Source organism: Anser brachyrhynchus, assembly GCF_964034855.1.
Source record: "Anser brachyrhynchus genome assembly, chromosome: 4".
Taxonomy (NCBI): Eukaryota; Metazoa; Chordata; class Aves; order Anseriformes; family Anatidae; genus Anser; species Anser brachyrhynchus.
The window spans coordinates 45923757-45942977 of record NC_137698.1 but is presented as its reverse complement, the minus strand read 5'-3'; the positions used below and the strand labels follow the sequence as shown (position 1 = coordinate 45942977).

The 19221-nt window shown below is 38.5% G+C and overlaps 1 long non-coding RNA gene across 2 annotated transcripts; it reads right to left on the bottom strand.

Annotated features, from left to right (window-relative positions):
• Positions 1–4783: 4783 nt before the first annotated feature.
• LOC308194993 lies at positions 4784–18534 on the bottom strand. Of its 2 annotated transcripts, XR_013951125.1 has the most exons (4): positions 17796–18534; positions 16991–17100; positions 16780–16887; positions 4784–10121 (listed from the first exon to the last, which is right to left on the bottom strand). It is a non-coding gene; the product is annotated as an uncharacterized lncRNA (long non-coding RNA). The 2 variants fall into 2 exon arrangements; XR_013951124.1 differs by having other exon boundaries at positions 16991–18534.
• Between the last annotated feature and the right edge of the window lie 687 nt (positions 18535–19221).

Below are 19221 nucleotides of genomic sequence, written 5' to 3'. Positions count from 1 at the left end.
CAAAAACTACTTAAATTCACATTTCCAGCTGTAACTTTTACCTTAAAATATTGTGTGATTTTCAATTAGTAAGATGATAAACCTGTATTTCAAAAAATGAGTTTGTAAAACCAAAGCAGGTGGCAGAATTTGTCCTCCAGTGTTACAGAGCGTAATCCCAAAACTTGCATTATTCACAGATGATTTAAACCACTCTGTACTTTTCAAGTTGGATACAGTCCTTGATAGCTGTTGGACAAAACATGATGACATCTGTAACCACTAGATAGCTCTCTTCTCTTTAACAACTGAAGAATTATAACACATCTATGAAAAAAAGTCAAGCATTCAGCATGTACTAGATCATTCTATGCTGTTTAAAAATTGCTGCTTTATAGTTTAAAAGAAGGTTCTTGCATTATCCATTTCATCCTTTTCTATTTGCCAGCTCAAAGGTTAAATGAAGCAACAATCATGTAACATTCCTTTAAATCACAGTAATTTGCAAAAGGAAAACATGTGATAGCAAGAAAAGAAGCTTGGTCTGGAACTCTTTCAGACTATGAAAATGTTGTCAAATAGCCATTGCTGTCATGCTTACTTCTGAACTCAAAACTCACCAACAAAAAATCAATGACCCAGATATTGTAACAACCCTTTCTCTTCTAAAATGTATGACAAAAGCTGTAAAAAGAACCAGAAAAGCACTTATAATGAAAATGCACATTTGCCATGGATTTACTCATTTCCTTCCCTATCACTTCTTGTCTCGTGAAAGCTTTAACAGAGAAGTCCCTAAATGACTGTTTCAGAAACAGAAAAGCTCCATTGGAATGCATGCCAAAAAGCATGTCCAGAGGCAGGCTTCTGTTGAGTACTCAATATTTATGTGCGGAATACACAGGATAACTACTACACCTGCAAAGGCTACCTAATCTTAGTTTGTAAAATTCTGCTTATGATACTTCAGTGGGAGTAGTTCCTGTTTTCACTATTTGACCAAAGTGTCCTTTGAGAAATGAGGCTGACTCATTTATCCTCTGACAACAAAGGCCATTATCCAGCACCTGAATGCTTCATGCGGAAATTCCATGCATCTTTGTTAGTAAACAAAAGCATTTTATCTCCATTTTGAATAAAATCCTGAATAGTGAAATAATAGCCTTAAAATTGCAATTACTCACTGAGATTCTGCAAAATGCTGAAGTCCCATTCTTGATGGAGCTACAAACTAGGCATTGTCTTTCTCTACGCAAATAATAGACAGTAAGGACCTTGTCAGAAACGATTGCTCGCATTATCCAGTTTCTACACTTCATTTTGCAGAATTGCTCCTTTCCTATATAATTTTCACTAATCTTTAGCTAGCTCCCAAATGGCTCAGAGTCCACTTTGCTTAACTAGCTTCAGTTTCTCCCAGAATCCAATTGTTCCAGCAAAAGAAAAAGAAAATCATGATATTTTCCTCTCTTCTCCTTTTTGGCTTTGCATGTGAAACACGAGGCCTGAAGTACTACATTTATGACTACATATAGTGACAGACAGAGACATAGTAAAATGCCTGCAGAGGAAAAACAATGGCTCCAGCAGGTGAGCTGGGAGAAGCTAACTCAGTAATATTTCAAGAATAAGTCACCCAAAAGCTCTGGAAAACAAATAAATCATCACAGCCAATATACTCTGCTATTGCTCTGTCCATTCCTTGTAAAAAGATCCATTTTCCTCAAATTTCTTCCATTAAAAAAGCAATATAATTTAGTGTGACTCAAACACATTATCTACAGGCTTTAAAGCTCCTGCTTTTTTGATCAGCAAGCCTGTAACTGGTTTGTCCATAACTGATTAAATTTATTTTCAGTATTTAAATGTAGCATCTCCCTTAGTTTAGCACAGTTTCTTGAAATTAAATTTATCCTGAATTTACTTGGTTTTAAGTGCATGGATTTACTGTCAAGTTGATGTACAATTTATTCTACAAAACTTCTTGATTCGTTTATAAAAATCCAAGAAAGGATAGCAATGTTTGTTTTTTGTTTGCTTGTTTGTTTGTTTTTATGAAAAAGGACTCCCTGATGAAATGCAGGGAATGCCAGTTATCATTGCAAAAAGCCCTAATACAGTGATGGCAATAATTGCAAGCACCCAGTTTCAGTGCATTAATAGTGGTTCAGGTAGAGGTGATACTTGAGTGGAGGTAGCTCTGGTCCTATTTTAATGATTCTATGACATTTCTTTATATAACAAAACTTATTTTTAACATGTGGAATTGCAGTACTGATCAATAGAGAGATGAAGATCAGTGCTCATCAGGTTCTGTTGGGAATATCTTCCCATAAACTATTGATCTGTTTTGGTCACTCTCAGGACTTGTGCAGTACCATTTTTGTATTCAGCAAGGCAATGCTAGCATTCATTATAGGTATTTGCAGCAGCAGCTATTTTTGAGAGACTTCAGGATCAATTTTTGATGGATTAGCTGCAATATTAGATCAGATGCAGAACAGTTAAAGTTCCAAAATATTATTCCACTGTGGTCTTGCAATACATCATAACAATACATTGTTGCAATTATTTCTCCCAGATTCTGTTAGGGATGTGGGTTATAAAATATTTCTAACAGAAGTGGGAATATATGTCATAGACACTGTATTTAGCTACTTTTATTTCTCTCAGACACACCAGCAGAGAAGGTTGACTTGAAATAGTAGCCCCTCCTCACTACAAATCCATGCTTGTCATAGAGGTCTCGTACTGTGAAAGACTGACTTGGATAACAATGCAGGCAAAAACCACTTTATGATTTTTCACACTCGACATGTCTTCATTTCCTCTTCCTTGCCCCTGCCCACACAGGGATTTTGCAGATCCAGTAAGAGATTGCTCACCTGCAATATGAAATCCAGGGCTGCCTCCATGACGGCTCCGAGGGTGGTTGTTTACATTCCATCCCCAACACTATTTTCTTCTTATTATCCATACTTTATCCTAGATACTGTGTCACTCCTTTTCTTGGCTTTCCAAGCTGCCTTTCTTGACAGACCCCTCCTCTCCCACTCCCCAAGCCTCCTCTAGAGACTCATCTCTGCCCTGTGCCAAGCAATGACTAAAACGGGCTTGTAATCTGCATCTCTTTTTCCTTCTAAGATGACTGGAAACACCTCAGAGACAGCATCAGAATAAGGATGACTCCAACTCTCACTGAGGCTACTGCATTGGGCAGAAACAGTCATATACACAAATTTATTTTGCCTTCACATGTGAATACATTTGCAAGATTAAAACTTATACTTTGGCCCAGCAAAATATTGCCTTTCCATAGCATTCCTAAAGGGTTTGTTGTTTTGTTGTTTTTTTTTCCAGGGCACCACACCTTTTGTGCATCCATGAGCTCTACAGAAAAAAATGGTGAATTTGATGACCATCTTCTGAGACGTCCCACTACTTTCATGGAAGCAGTGTGTCAAATATAAGGAATTAAATTCAATACTCTGATCTGTGTGTTACTTTTTTTTAAAATACAGTACAAATCATAAATTAGGATGGCACATCAGCTACAGCTTCATTTCACTCCCTGGTTTGCTCTCCCTGAAGAGGGAAGACCAGAGCAGACAACGATTTTATTAACTTAAATTTATTGTGGCTTTTAATGAAAAAGGTTTGCATTTAAAAACAAATACAAAAGAAGGCAACAATCTGAATATAGTAAAATTCAGCTCCCATGATAAACTAAGGGACTGAAGCCTGGTAGGCTACAAGATGTATAACTGCTATCCATGTGGAAGCCATTCAATTAGTTGCCACCCTCCTAGTAGGAAAGTACTGAAGCCACATGCACTTTGCAGATTTTCAGTGCAACAAATAGGCATTATAGGTACCAAATGAATGCACATGACAAACGGAAAGCTTCAAAACAGATACAAACCATGCTTGTTTAACATTCAATAAAATTCAATATTGTACTCACTCAACAGGAATAGTCTCTGTTGTACTTTCTGCAGAGAAAAAAAATTACAGCATCTAATGATGTGGAAGCTGGTATCTGCTATATGCATTCCTTTGTTTCTGAACAGCATTGCCATAACTAGGAACTGTTATCCCTCTAAAGCCCATCTTTGTGTTGTCTTAGTGCTGTCAACAGCATGCATGTTGTCATCCCACCTGAAGGAAATTCACCAATATCAGTACATGCATGCAAACGGTTTTCTAAAAACTGTCTGAAAGACCATAGTTTACATACTTATGCAAAATGAAATAATGATATTTTCAAACTTGCTTACTTCAGGATATAAAATGACCTGGTAAAAAGAGGAGAATGGGTTTTCTAGCTCTCTGATGCCAATGAGTAGCAAAATTATGCTCTGGGGATCATATGTGGGGTTCTCACATTTGCTAGCAGAGTATGCCAGATCTGAGCCAACAACAAATCAGATATTCCCCCCACCCCCCCAACTTCTCCTCTCTCTAAACTGCCTGAGATAACTTGGTGAAAGTAAACTATCCATTTCATCGGAACAAATACCCAATCTGGAGCAAGCAGTGGCAATATAAAAATCAGCATTGTTACTCATCTTTGGGACAAAAGTCCAATCACCTCCCACCTGTCCTCTGCCATACACCATTAATATCCTTTGGGCAGTTTTTGAATACATATAGCTAGGTTATTGTAAATACAATAGCCTTTCACATACAGAGAATTACACATCTGAAAACTATCAATTAGTTTATAACAGAATAAATCACCCTGAATTAATAGTGGCAAGCAAATAAAAGAACAAAATGCACAACAAGCCACTATACTGAATTTATTACTCTCATCATTTGATATATAAATGAATTTTGTTTCTTTAAGTTTAAATAAAGCTGCTGCAAAACATCTATGTTGTAGTGCCAGAGATATACACAATTTAGTGGCCTAAGAAACTGGGCTGTACCTTTTCCTGAAATAAACTATCCTGAGAGAGAGAGAGTGCGAGGGAGATCCTTTCCATTAGGCAACAAGTGCTGGCTGTAGTTAAGGAGATGATACTGAGCTACTCAAATAGCTGGTACAGGATGAGACTGAGAAAACATATTTAAATGAATTGAGATTACAGGTGTTCAGCATCCAGATAAAACCAGCAAGCACAAGAGAGCTGCAAAACTGTGTCATATGTCTGTTAGTCTTCTGGAAAATAGAACATCTTGTTTAAAACAAGGGAAAGCATCATGGATTTTTGCAAAAGCTCTTCAGGGAAGAGTTCCAAAACATTCTTCACAACTAAAACTAACAGAAACAGCTTTTCCCAAAGTTGATATAACATTAGTCCTTTCCTTTGACTTAAGCATTCATATCTTTAAAGTATATGCAAATTATGTTCATATTTCATTGACTGGAAAATATTTAGTCTTTTCCAAATTGTTTTAATCAATTGATTTCTCCGGTCTCCAAATAATTTGGGGGTTTGCCCTTAAAATTTCATGTCTGCAGCAGAGAATTTCCAAAGCAATTAAAAAAATTCTAAATATCAATGAAACTAGTAAAATGGTTAAGATACAGATTTTTTTTTTCCCCCCTAGAGGGAGGCCCAGTATGTACATTAGCTATCCTTTGTGACACAGAACAACCACGTACAGTTCATCTGACACTCTTACACTCATCTCTGTGCAAAGGGCAGTGAATTGCCTCGGCTCCTGGAACTGTACACCTCAATTTTCAAAAATCTGACTGAGATTTATTCTAAGTCTGCAATGAACTCAACCACACAAAAGAGGCAGATTAAGGCCCTTCAAACTTCTGTGGCACCATTTTTTGAAGTCACTCAACTGCCAGGCCACTGCTTATTGCCTCAGCTCTTTTGGCTTAGCTCTGGGAAAATCATACATAGGAAAGGACTGACACACAGATAGGCACTCGCTGCATAGAACACCAATAACTTTGTTTTGTTCTCTGTATGCTGACACATCATTATGAACTTCCTCTTCCATTTGAGGAAGACCAAAACCATTGCTCTGAGGACCCAGAAGGACTTCAGAATTGTGTATATAACACCAGAGAAAAGGTGTAAATAGGAAGGTTTTCTTCTGTAACATTTTTACCATATGATTAACGAGGATTTTTGTATTAATTAGATAAGTTTGGCCAGAGTAATAAAAGACTAACTAAACGAATGGAAAGTTCTTGGTTCAACGCATGTTGCTTTTTGCCTGCAGCAAGATTTTAACTGTAACACCGCATAGGAGTACTATACCTAACTCTTAAGAAAGCAGATAAGTCAAAATATAACACACTTGATCACAGCTAAATATTTGAAAGGTTGATTTCTAGCATGTCTCTCTCCTTTTTTCATTCAACATCTTCTGGCAATCAAATCCAAGTGCCTCACACCACTAAAAGTTTTACAACCTTTTCAGGACAGCTGCGGCTGACGTACGAATTTCTCATCATATCATAGTAGGTGCAAGAAAGCTCATTTGGCATAATTTGTCATCTGAGAATGCAAAAATAGGTTACGTTAATAAAAGAAAGTGTGAGATCCTTGCCACAGGTTCTGTCAGCCAGCGACTCATGCAAAACCCCTATAAATGCAACGTGAGTACATCCAGATACACAACTATGGGGCAATGGGACGGCAGATATCAATTATTTAAGGAAAGTCTGCCTGGAGACAGCCATGCCAAGCACCTGAATCCACTTTAATGGTGGAAGTGGACACATATGCTTGGGGACTTCAAATCCTTTATGAGTAACACTCACTTATGATATATGAACAGAGAACAAACTTTAAGGGAGACTGCAGTGAGCGTGTGATGCCGGAGGGAGTGCGCCCTGCATGGCTGTTGTGGCTGCTGATGTTCAGCGATGCTCACAATATATAGTTCAGTTTCTTGTTGCACAGATGAAAAGTTAGGACGTTCAAGTGATCTGGCATACATAAACATTTCCATATCACAGCTGCTTGCTTTAATAGTGCTTACATTAAAAAGCTTAATGAAAAATTAAGTGAATAATGCTGCATGTTGAAAAAGTACTGCTTTTGACAAACTGATTAACTAGAAAGCCTCTACCAGCACTTCTTGGATGCATTCCCAGGAAAACCTCTTGTGTTCCTGCTATTCCTCATCCTAGATAAATAAAAGAATACAAAACATTACTCAAATATGAAGAAATTTGTTTTCAACAACTGATAGGAAGCATTTTGATAATACTGTACTTCGTGTTAAAATAGAGCTTAACACAATACTTCAAAGTCCCCAATGCATTTGTTAAAAGCAGCAGAATATAATACTACAGAAAACTTTACTCCTCAAATCTTTCTTTTTCCTCCACCAAAATACAAAAATTTGTGAAGTTCATGGAAGACAAGAATTTAATTTTGCACAGTTTGAAAACATTCAAATCAATTCACACCTATGTGTTTTTACAGACTCTAATTCCTTTGAGTTTCTATTTCATGAGATTTATACAAGTTACCTAGAACCATAGACTACATCAATGTTTGCTCTGAAAGGCAATCAATTTCAGGCAAAACAGTGAGTAATTGGGGAGCAAAGTGTTAGACCAAAAGCATCATCACGTATACACTAACAGAAATTGTAATCTCAAAAACTTGTAGGCAACAGCTACACAAAATGGCAGCAGGAAAGAAAAAAAAGAGATGGGGAAAAAAAGGATTTCATTACAAATGAAAGACAAAAGACTAGAGAAAATGAGAAGAAAGAAAAGTGAATGCTTAGAAGAAAAAAGAGAGTGCTCTGGCAATTTACAAGCGGAACGCCTGGCAGGAGAGAAGCAAAAAGTTTGGCAGCAGAACTTGAAAGAAACGCCCAGTGGGAATAAGCCTGAGAGGAGGGAAGGGAATAGACACAGAGAGAGATGGAGGAAAGGGGGAGAGAGAGAGAGGGAAGAAGAGAAGAGTTGTACTGTTGCTGGACCACAATACAAAACCTTACCAGCCAGATGTGTTGTCATGGTTAGCAGGCAAAAAACTCCTGAGGATTTGTCAAGGCAACGTGCTTTGTGGGGTGAAAGCATCTGCAATTCTTCTTGGAGGGTCTAAATTAAGTTAGAATGTGAGGTTTCTATTATGATTATATCCCTAATTTTAGAGTTGTAACAATGGTCTACGTCTGTATGATGGTTCTACTCTTATTCTGGTACAATTTTATTGTCATGCTTTTTCCCCATTTCCTGTACTTCTGTTCACCACTAGCACAATTGAGCAGCCAGATGCAGACTGTATTGTTAACTCATTTGGCATGCTGGATTCTGAGATGTCTTCTTACATAAAATGATACAGTGGGTACTTTGTAATGCTAATGCACAATAGAAAAATCACCTGGAAAAGGTGCATGATTTGGGTTCTTCCACTAAAGTATTAAAAAATGCCAATGCTAAACAGTGTAGAATGTATAAAAGAGTGAGCAAACTAAATTACCAGGGATTAGTCTGTGGGATACCTGTATTGGCTAGTTTCCTATGGGTCCCTTCAGGTACACTGAGACTTATAAGTCTCAGAGGTGAGAAGACCTATCAGGTAGTTGGTGTTTCCCTAGACACAGATGCCATGTTTGCTTCTACTGTTATACCTTAGGTCTCTTCCTGGTGTTTTTGTTCTGTTGCTCTGAGCACATGGCCAGCAATCTCATCTTGAAATGTACCTTTCCCACAAAGTTTTGTGTGTTATCCTGAGAGTGTTTCTGAAGAGCATTCTTTTCAGCTTGTATCAGATAATGATGCCATGTGTTACATGGATGCCTTTGGAGGATTTTAATCCCAACAGTATTTTTTCCTCATGTGCAGTTCAATAGCCTTTCATTCTGTGAACTTAGGACATGGTGTTTCTCTTCACCACAGCATAGGGGTGGAAATTATATTTCCCTCTGTGTTTACAGTTTGCTGGAGCTCATAAAAACATCGATGCGTTATGAACAGAACATTCCCGTAACTACGAGGAAGAATTGTTTTCTTCCTGGCTCCTCTTCAGCACTCAACAGTTAACAGGACCAGGCTGCCTCTTCTGAGCCCATGAGATATTAACAAAGCTCTTGGCCATGTACCACAAGAACTTCTGCTCAATCTGATTCAAGAAACGTACTGTCTTTTGCAGAGGAACAGGAAAGAAACATGGTGAAGTCTTACTTGGCTCTTTTCAGTAGAGCTGACAAGCTGTTGTGGGCTGAGTGACTGTAGGCTGAATAAGCTGGCAAGGAAAGAACAGTGTTCTTGAAGCTTGACTCTGTAGCCAAGTCTGATGGGTAGCATAACATACTGTATAGCCTCTAGTCAGAATAAAATCCATAAAATAAAAAAAAAAAAATAGAGCATGCAGTCATCAAATCTATTCATATGTTCAGGACTGGCTGCATAATCAAAGGAAAATTACTTCATTGGGCACAGTGCCCAATAACAAGCTGGAAGGGGTGAGACTTCTATTTCTTGGATTTAATTGCAAGCAACAACGATGACATCTCTAACCCCTCAAAACTTCTGTTTTTTGAATAGTTTATTATGACCTTTATGTTCACCATAAACCTGGAGTTGTGAAACAACTCAAAGGAAATCCAGAAAGCAAATGATGCTGCCATCGTGTAGAAACTGCACATATAAGTAGGAAGAATTTCTCTGATTTGAAGCATAGCCAACCTTTTGCATTTGCAGAATTACTTTCCATTTCACAATGTCTGTACTAGTTCACCATGGATCTATGTTTCAACCTATATGCCCTATCACCTTATGACTATTAAATTAAAATGCTTCAAGCCAAATTTTGACTCCTTGGCTGAGGCAATACCTTGAGGCAAGTGCACTCCTTATGAATGCCAGCTGCCTTCCTCCAAACTCTGCTCTGACTTGGAAGAAAACAGGCACATGGGCAGAAAGAAAGCACCAAGTAATTTCCCCAGTCTGGGGAAAACGCATCTCAGCATTTCCGGGAGATATTTTTCTGCTCTGTTCTTAAAAATCTCCAAAGGAAAAGACTCCATAACCACCTTGAATAGCTGTCTGGTTTGGGATATCAGCTCCTCCTGACACCAAAATGTCTTTGCTGCATGTTAACCAAATACTTCCTCCCTGATCCCTGGGCGACACACAGAATCAGCCGGCACCATCCTTCTCACAGCCAGCTTTTTTCGAATCACAGAAATTGGACCAAGTCTTCTATCTGCAAAACAAAACAAAAGCCTCCAGTTTTTTTCTAAACCCCTTATTGCCCTGACGCTCTCCTCTGAACTCTAACTTTTCTATCTTGAACGTGCTTATATACCATACTGCCAGTAAGTCTCTACTATTACTGAGCACAGTTGTACATACAGTCTGATAGATCATGTGTCTACCAACATACTCCTGAATGAAATCTTTTTTTTCTTTTTGCAACAGCATCACACCACTGATTCATTTTTGAACCCAGTAAAATATTTCCATCCTTTTTCCACAGTATTATTGCCTGCTTACATGACCCTTTTTTACACTTGTATATGAGATTTCTTCTTCCCCACTGTCATAATTTGCATTTGTGCCCTGAATTTCATGTATTTAAGACCATTTCACCAATTTATCCAGAGTCTTCGCTTTCACAGTCTGAACTGTTTCAAACCCCTTCCATCTGGACTTCCTCCACAAAGTCTTACACCAGCCTTTTCCACTGGCCATGCTCTGAGCCATTAATGAAAACACTGAAAAGAACTTGATTTAAAAAACATTCTTAGGTTCTGTCCTGAAATGCCATTCCGTTTGACGTCTATATTAGTTATACAGGCTTGGTGCCTAAGCATACTCCACTAGCCCTTTGTATAAAGGTTTTGATACCAAAGTACAGGCACATAGACAACGTGCTGGGCAACGCCAGGTGTAGCATTTTGATGTGCAGAGAGCAAGAAAAGTCCTGAACATAACCAGAGTGACATTTAGATTCCCAAAGTAGGACATTCTTGAATGGAAACAGAGAGTAGTCAGTTCTTCAACAACTACAGTTCCCTTGATCCTCTTTTTTCTTCCCTTTCAAAAGCATTTTCTTTAATGTCTTGCCTCAAATCTCTCAAAATTGTATCAGGACTCTATCAGTTCTTGGAGATAATTGTTAATTTCTAACAGAGACTGCCTCAGCTAATCTCTCAAGTGATACATAATTCTTCAAACTCCCGATGTATGCCTAAATTAGGCACCTATTCCTAAATCTCTTTTTTCAGTATTTAGTTTGCACTCTTAATTATTGGTTGTCAAAAGAGGGTTAAGGATTTTATTTATTTGCATGGTGCCATGCGAAATCAAATGTATTTAAATAAATGTTCACAATGTGTAACTGTTCTTAAAAAATAAATGTGATGCTGAGACCAAAACAAAACTGATAAACAACAAAAAAAACTTGTTATTATCTCCTAATTAGAACCACTGATTATTTTTTGTTTCATTTGACAGTCTTCATCTTAATTAATTCTACACAGCAAAGTTAAATTATTCTGGTTGATGAAGATCATCCTGACTCCAAAGTATACTTATTAAATGAAATTAAAGCATGGTGCTAATCAGACGAATGAGCATGTGTTACTAACCAAACATACAAACCCTAACAATGAGATAATCACAGGTAGGGTGACAGATACAAACCGCTACTATTTGAAGCTAGTAAAACGTTTTGAGCTTCTTTAAAGAGCAATGTAGATGTCAATCCCTACAATCTCCAGAAAGAACATCCTTTGCTTTTTTTTTTTTTTTTTCTCCATTGCTTGTTTCATACCTCAGAAAATACAGGCAACATCTGCATTGAAAAGAGACTGAAGATAATAAAAGTAGTAGACTGGGAGGTTGTACCAGAGCCAGGCAAGACTCACAGAGCTAAAAGCGGGGCTCGCTGTTACATAGTGCAAGGGCAGTTTTCCACAAATGATCTTGGCACATTCATCCAACAAGTTATTTCAAAGGGAACCAGGAAAGTCTGGATTCAATACCGTTTTCCACTGACCTCCACTAAATCAGGATATGTTTGTCAGATCTTGAGTTAAGGCAATGCTAATGTGCGTGTATGTATGAGAATAACACTACACAGGTAAGCAGACCCAACAAAGCTTGCATTTTGATGGGATGGAAATTTCTGAATTAGCTTCAAAAGCTTTCTGTTGCTCAATGACAAGTGAGATGATTAACACCAGAACAATTTGCTTTCATTTGCATAGAACACACGGTTCTCTGGCTGAGAAAACTATTTATAATTTTTTCTGGCAAACGTCTGACAAAACAAAGAGATGAAGACCTGGCAGTTCAAACCTGTATCGTTGCAGGATGCAGCCTGACATAGTAACCTTGCTCTGGCTGAAGTGAAAGAGATTTTGGGGCATAGCACAAGTATCTTCTGCAGACCTCAGGAGTCAGGAAGGTTTTTGTACTGGTCTGCTCTTGGCCTTGAGGGGTCATTTTGGCCCCATGTGGGCAGGAGGATGTGCAGACATGTGCAGCTCCCCAGCTTCTTGAATCATTCCTCAGCGAGTGGGGGCTTCACTCACTGAATGAGGACCAGGGTAGCTATGCAGGCCATAGGTACTCAGTGGCAGTTTACCGTCCCCAAGTCCTTTTGGAAAACACATTTTTCAGACTGATGCAGGTATGTTCAAGGACTCCCACAGTTTAAGTTAATTTCTCACATAACTTTTCCAAGATAAAATATAAGCACTAGTGAAGTGCCATGTGCTATGAAATACTGTGGATTAAACACCTGAATATAATTACTACTTTTGCACACCAATTACTAATGGGTTCTCTGGGGAGAGGAAGAAAAGCCAGCTTATGTTTCAGAGAAATCCAAGTCCCTTGCTTCTCCAAATATACAAGAGGAAACTCACCCAAATATTTTGCTCCCCAAAGTACCCTCCTTCCTGCTGTTTCTTATTTTGCATGGGTTGTCCATAGATGTAATTAAACCCAGATTTTATCTTCCAGAAACAAACATAAGTTACATATAAGAAAATAAGGTAGTGGGGGAGACAGAGCTGTGGTTTGTATCATATTGACCAGACCCTTCAGGCTCTGTCACTGTTTTTTTTGATGTGTGCACTGAACTACAGCATAATAAAATATATTAATCAGTATTAATCTCTTCCTAATCTGAAGATTCTTATCTTCCTAAAATACTTGACATACAAAAGGACAAAAAAATGGATAGAGATTATTTCTATTTTTTAAATTTGCATTCTTGATCTCAGTAGTTTCATTTGCACAATAATCCGCACCTTTATTTTGCACCAGTTTGAGCATGCATTTTTGAGTCTGCAGTTGAAATTCAGAGAGAAGGAAATAGAGGAACATGTAACTATTTGTTTATATACAAGGAGTAAATCATGTCATGTTATTCTGTGAGTGCATTTTTATTAGTAAAAGTCACTTGGGTGGAAAAGTATAGATCTAATTATGTTTACTCTTTCTATGGCACACAAAATAAAAGGATGTATTCCAACACATATATAACTTCCAGTGAATTGTTTCAGGTTATCCCCATCTGTTTACAACTAACATTGAATTGAATTTGCCACTTTAGACAAATTATATAGATAAGGACTAAAAAATTGACAATATTAATGATATCACTGTTGGCATAGGACCATGATTTGATTCAAATTATAGTGATTCAAATTACAACTTATACAATAAAAATTTACTCATCTCATTGATTTCAGAAATGGAATTTTCATATGTAGCTCTAGAAAGAGCTGTTTCATCTTAGAAAGAAGTGTATCATCATCTGTTTTCATCTAACAGTGGTGCAGGTGCATTTTGTCACACTCCAGTGTGCATTTCAGGAGTTCACATCCATCCCATTTATCATTCAATGATGAGTACGGGTCACTCTGCCATTCTTGAATACAATTAAGTGCATTTTGAACCTAGGCAGTAGAATTTATTGTTGCTAACATATTTTAAGAATCCATTCAATCTTAAGATTGAGAGATACTTTTGCTTGATTTTTAATTTCTAAGTACATCTGATTTTTGTGGCTGGTTTAACAAGACCATAAGACCCTGTGTTATACCTGATAGATGTTTTTCCCAATTTCTAAGTGCACAACAACTAGCATATATGAGTGTAACACTCAAGATACAAAGATGGCATAGAGATGCAACATATCCATGCTTAGTGTAACATATACTTTACAAGAACCGCATATTTTTATACCCAGCATTGATTTACTCCACCACTGTGTTTATTCAATAAACACAGCGTTTCACACCACCAGCATTCTTTGGAAATACATTATTTGGATAGATTCTTTTCCCTCAGCAGTGCCTTAAGTAGCTACATATAGATGCCCAAAATGAAGCTCAGCCATGAACTGCAACAGTAACACCAACCTGTATTAAAGCCAGTCAGAGTTTTGGGTACTAAAGAATGTGGGATACTTTATATAAACCCTCACAACAAGAATCATATTACTAATTAGCTGCATGCCAAAATAAACATGGAACAAGGACATTGCTGAGTTAAAAGAAGAATAAACCTTACTCAAAATGCAAGCCCAACTTTTTCCTTGAAGTTTGAAAATCCATCTAGCCAAAAATTCTTGCACCCATTCCAACACCCTCTTTCTTGCATAACTAGTAATCACGAGCTATTTTCCAAGCTTCCAGGTATATTACTTAGGTTTTGTTTGTGTGTTTGCTTCTGTGAGATGACAGCAGTAGGTGTTTGGGGTGAAACTCTGTACAGTCTTGACATGGTGGAGTATCTCAAAATTCATTCTCTCAACAACTGTCCTCCTCTACCAGTTCTATGGTTGGATAAAAGAGCTCAGCTTAAACAACCTGCCAGAAGGACTTCTGTTGAACAGTAGAGTTAACTGTCAGTTTACAAGGTCTCTAGAAACAATCTTTTGTATTTTTTTTTTCCAGTGTCCCATCTTCAATATTCTTTATACGACCCATAAGGGATGTGGTCACATATCCTTCATTACCTCTGTGGGCACAGCAGACTGTTATTGGCCCAAAGGGCTGAGTGATGTTCCCCAACCCAATGCCTACTCTCAGATATAGATTATTATGCTTAAAGCTTTTGTTTCAATAAAGAATTAGTTCTCTCCTTTTCATTCTGGGGAATAAAAAGAGGTTGAAATTGCAATTTGTAATTCATAGGCAAGTTAAAATAAAACCTTCTCCGACATGGTGCTGCTGCCATCCTTTCACAATATTTTTCATACTCTCCCCACAAACCCCTCCTTGTCTTGACTTCTTTTACTCCTGGGAATCTTTCAGAAGAGGGAACGTGTGTCAAGACATTGTAAACCCACATTCCTTTCTCTTAGGGGCTGAGAAACAAAGATGCTCTGAAGTTATGGCTAAACATGTAAAGACACAAAGACCTCCTGTGTAGCTGTCTCTGGTGGGTCAGCTCTGGCAGCACAGCTTGTATGATCTGTTATGCCAAGAAGCCTTTTATACCTTTCAGGGCCATTAAAAAGCTGCCTAAGGTGTAGGATACCGGCAAAGGACCCAGAGTACATTTCAAATGCAAATTTAAGAATAGGAAAAGCTACAACTGGAGGCAAATCAGACAGAAATGTGAATGCCAAATCCTGGCAAATGTATATCTAAGCTGTGTGTGCCTGGCTCCATGCACCTAAACTGAAGCATTCTTGGCCCAAGAGGTAACTTGTTCTGGAGAGAGGATGTGGAATCATTTCAATAGCAGAAAAATATCCTATTTGTAACTCTGTTATCTTGTGAAGAAAAAACATTGTGGTATCAAAGATGGATCATATGAAAGATGGGCAACAACCCACAGACAGCCTAGTGGTCTTACAAGGTCTTACCATAACGTACTGCTCTTTGCCAAGTTAAAGAGGAAACATGCCAACAAAAACAGTTATTCCTCCAAAGATGAGACCAATTACATCCATTATGTTCAAGGCCAACAGCTTCTGGTTTCCCCTGAGTTCTGAACTGGTGGTGCAGGGAGGGGGCACTGCTTCTCACAGTTTCCTCAAATTGTGCTGCTCTGAACTTCTGGCCAAAACAGTCTTGTGCCAGGCAATTCAAGGTCTGCCCCTGTGAGAGCTTTGGCATTGCGTCAGTCAGTCAACTTGGTGCAATGCTTTTGTCCTGTCGAGTAACCCTATAAAGCTGTGAAACTAGATTCTAGCAGTTTGCATCTTCTTGTATCGTTAATATTATGATTAGATTCAGAATGTATCTCAGCTTAAACAATTCTTGTTTATATATAGCCTACACTTTCGCTACACAAGATTAGGCATAAGCAATATCCTTACTCAAAACAGGAGCTATACTGGATAATAAAATCTTTAGCACATATGAAGAAAGCATTACCTAAGATTACTGTGGTACAGCACACAACCCAATCAGAAACACCTGGCATGGTAAATTAATGTTAAATCATGAAGTTTTTCTTCTAATATACCTGTCAGGATATCTCAGTCATCCAAATATACTAGCTAAAAAACTGACTTGAAAAATTTTGGATCTGGACACCTACAACACGCACTACGTTATATTTTTTTTTCTAGTTAATATGCAACAGCTGATGTAAATCAACAAGCTTTCTTGATTTCAGTGCAGTGGTGCCAATTCATAGTACGCAAGGATTTAGCTGTATTTTCCTGCTGGAAAACAGAGCTTATTTCAAGCTGTCCAAATAAATATACTTTTAACTTGTATGTAAATAAACAAAAAGAAATGAGACAGACTTGTTTTGATGTGACTGTTCAATGAGACATCCTTCTTTCCCACAAGTGCACATTCATGCAGCACTGACAAACCCCCAGGCCTCACCCTTCTTAGTATTTTCTCTGTCTCAAAGAAGTTGTACTCACAATCTCACCATACCTGCACAGCATTCCAGTCTCTTCTCAGTTCCATCCCCCACCTCAGATATTTCCCCCTCTGATGTCTCAGGACACACAGGAATATACACTTAGAAAAGGGGTCTGCCACCTGCAATAGTTAGAAGTTTATTCATAAAGAGGAAAAAAAAACACTGCTTGGCAGCAAAAATCTTGTGTGCAATTTCACAGAAGCAGCCAAACGTGTACTTTACCAGTTCTTGGTGTTCTTGCTTCTTACGGAGAGCTGTGTGCACATGTGTGTGCATCCCTGTTCCAACTAGCACAGGAAGCCTTGTTTTTGTCCTAAGGCTGTCCTGGGATCCTGTAACAAAAACTTCTTACTGATAGCAATTTGTTTGCTTTCTGCAAAGTAATTCTGACTGATGGCTTTCCTTACTCAACATGACTGTGAGAAAAGCTGGACTGCAGAGGCTTGGAGAAGAGAAGCTCTTTCTCTGCCATACTGAAACACAGAACATGCATGCATTTGACGTGGCTTTATACAAACTTTACTTTTGAATAATGTGCTGCTTCTACCATTTTGTAAATATGTACAGCAATCCTGGAAATAGAAAGATGATTTAAAAAGCCTTCAGCTGCAACCTCAATGTAAGAGTCCCATGTCTATCTTAAATGCACTCTCCAGAGTGGTTTTATGTAAGTACTGTCCACGTGTAACCAGAAAGATGACCAGATGCACAAATCTATGTTTGCCTGGTGAAGACCAGCAATATCATTATGACAGCACAAAACTGGAGTAAAAAAATTGAGATTAGGGGGAGTAGGGGATGAAAAGCCTCAAGAAACAATGCAAAACTCTACCTACATAAGTGCATCACCATAAAAATATTGTCTTTAGACTACATTTAGTTTAATGGTTTTGATCCCCAGCAGAAGACCACATCTGGGGGAAAGTGGAAGAGATGACCTCGGAGCTACTCACAGTAAAGAAGGAAAATTTCTATAGAATAAACACTTTATGAGAGTAAGGTAACTTACGCCAGTGGTCAGACTCACACATAATATATGGATAGAGCAGTACGTCTGCATGATCTGGAATGTGTTTCAAGCATTGGAGCTAGTTTTTCCATAGTATATTTTCTTCTCTGTGAACAATATTAGAACACTTAATTTAAAATAAATAACACAGACCTCAGTAACAGCAGTCATAAGATTTCATCCTTTTTGAATGAACAAAAAGTAATTCCACTGCAGAACCGTAAGAAAAATACTTAAAAACTGGACAGTATCACATCACATATTTAAGACAAATTTACTGACGTTTACTTGCTTTAGAAAAGAACATAAAAAATGGACTTGCAAAGGGACATTTACTTTTTCATGTTTAACTGTAATTAGATTACCATACTAGAATTAAAAAAAAAAAGCTACATTACTATAATCTGTATCCACCAGCTACAAATTTTTGCTTTAGAAGATAAATAGTACATTGTAAAGTTATTTGCATACAAACTAAAATACTTTTAGAAAGAACTGACTCTTCAGGTGCTGTATTAAAAGGAGCGTGCATTAAAAGGAGTGTGGCCAGCAGGTCAAGGGAGGTGATCCTCCCCTCGACTCCGCCCTGGTCAGGCCTCACCCGGAGTACTGTGTCCAATTCTGGGCTCCCTGGTACAAAAAAGACAGAACTCCTGGAAAGAGTCCAGCGGAGGGCCACAAAGATGATACAGGGCCTAGAGCATCTTCCCTATGAGGAAAGGCTGCAAGACCTGGGTCTGTTCAGCCTGGAGAAGAGAAGACAGAGGGGATCTTATCAATGTGTATAAATACCTGAGGTGTGGGAGATTTGGCCAACCTCTTCTCAGTGGTTTGTGGGGACAGGACAAGGGGCAATGGCCACAAGATAGAGCACAGGAAGTTCCGCACCAGCATGCGAAAGAACTTCTTCACAGTGAGGGTGACAGAGCACTGGAACAGGCTGCCCAGGGAGGTTGTGGAGTCTCCCTCTCTGGAGATATTCAAGGCACGTCTGGACGCCTACCTGGGCAGCCTGCTCTAAGGAGCCTGCTTTGGCAGGGGGGTTGGACCCGATGATCTTTTGAGGTTCCTTCCAACCCCTTCGATTCTGTGATTTTCATATTTATATTTCATATTTATATGTAGATACCACACAGTTTTAATTCTGCTCTGCTCTCTTGTTCCAAGCCAGCTGTCCTGGTTCCAGTTAGGACAGAGTTAATTTTCCTCATAGTAGCTGGTAGGGTGCTATGTTTTGGATTAGGATGAGAAGAGCGCTGATAACATGCTGATGTTTTAATTGTTGCAGAGCAGTGTTTACACCAGGCCAAGGACTTTTCGGCTTCTCGCTCTGTCCTGCCAGCGAGCAGGCTGGGGGTGCAGCAGGAGCTGGGAGGGGACAGACCCAGGACAGCTGACCCAAACTGGCCAAAGGGGTATTCCATACCATCTGACGTCATGCTAA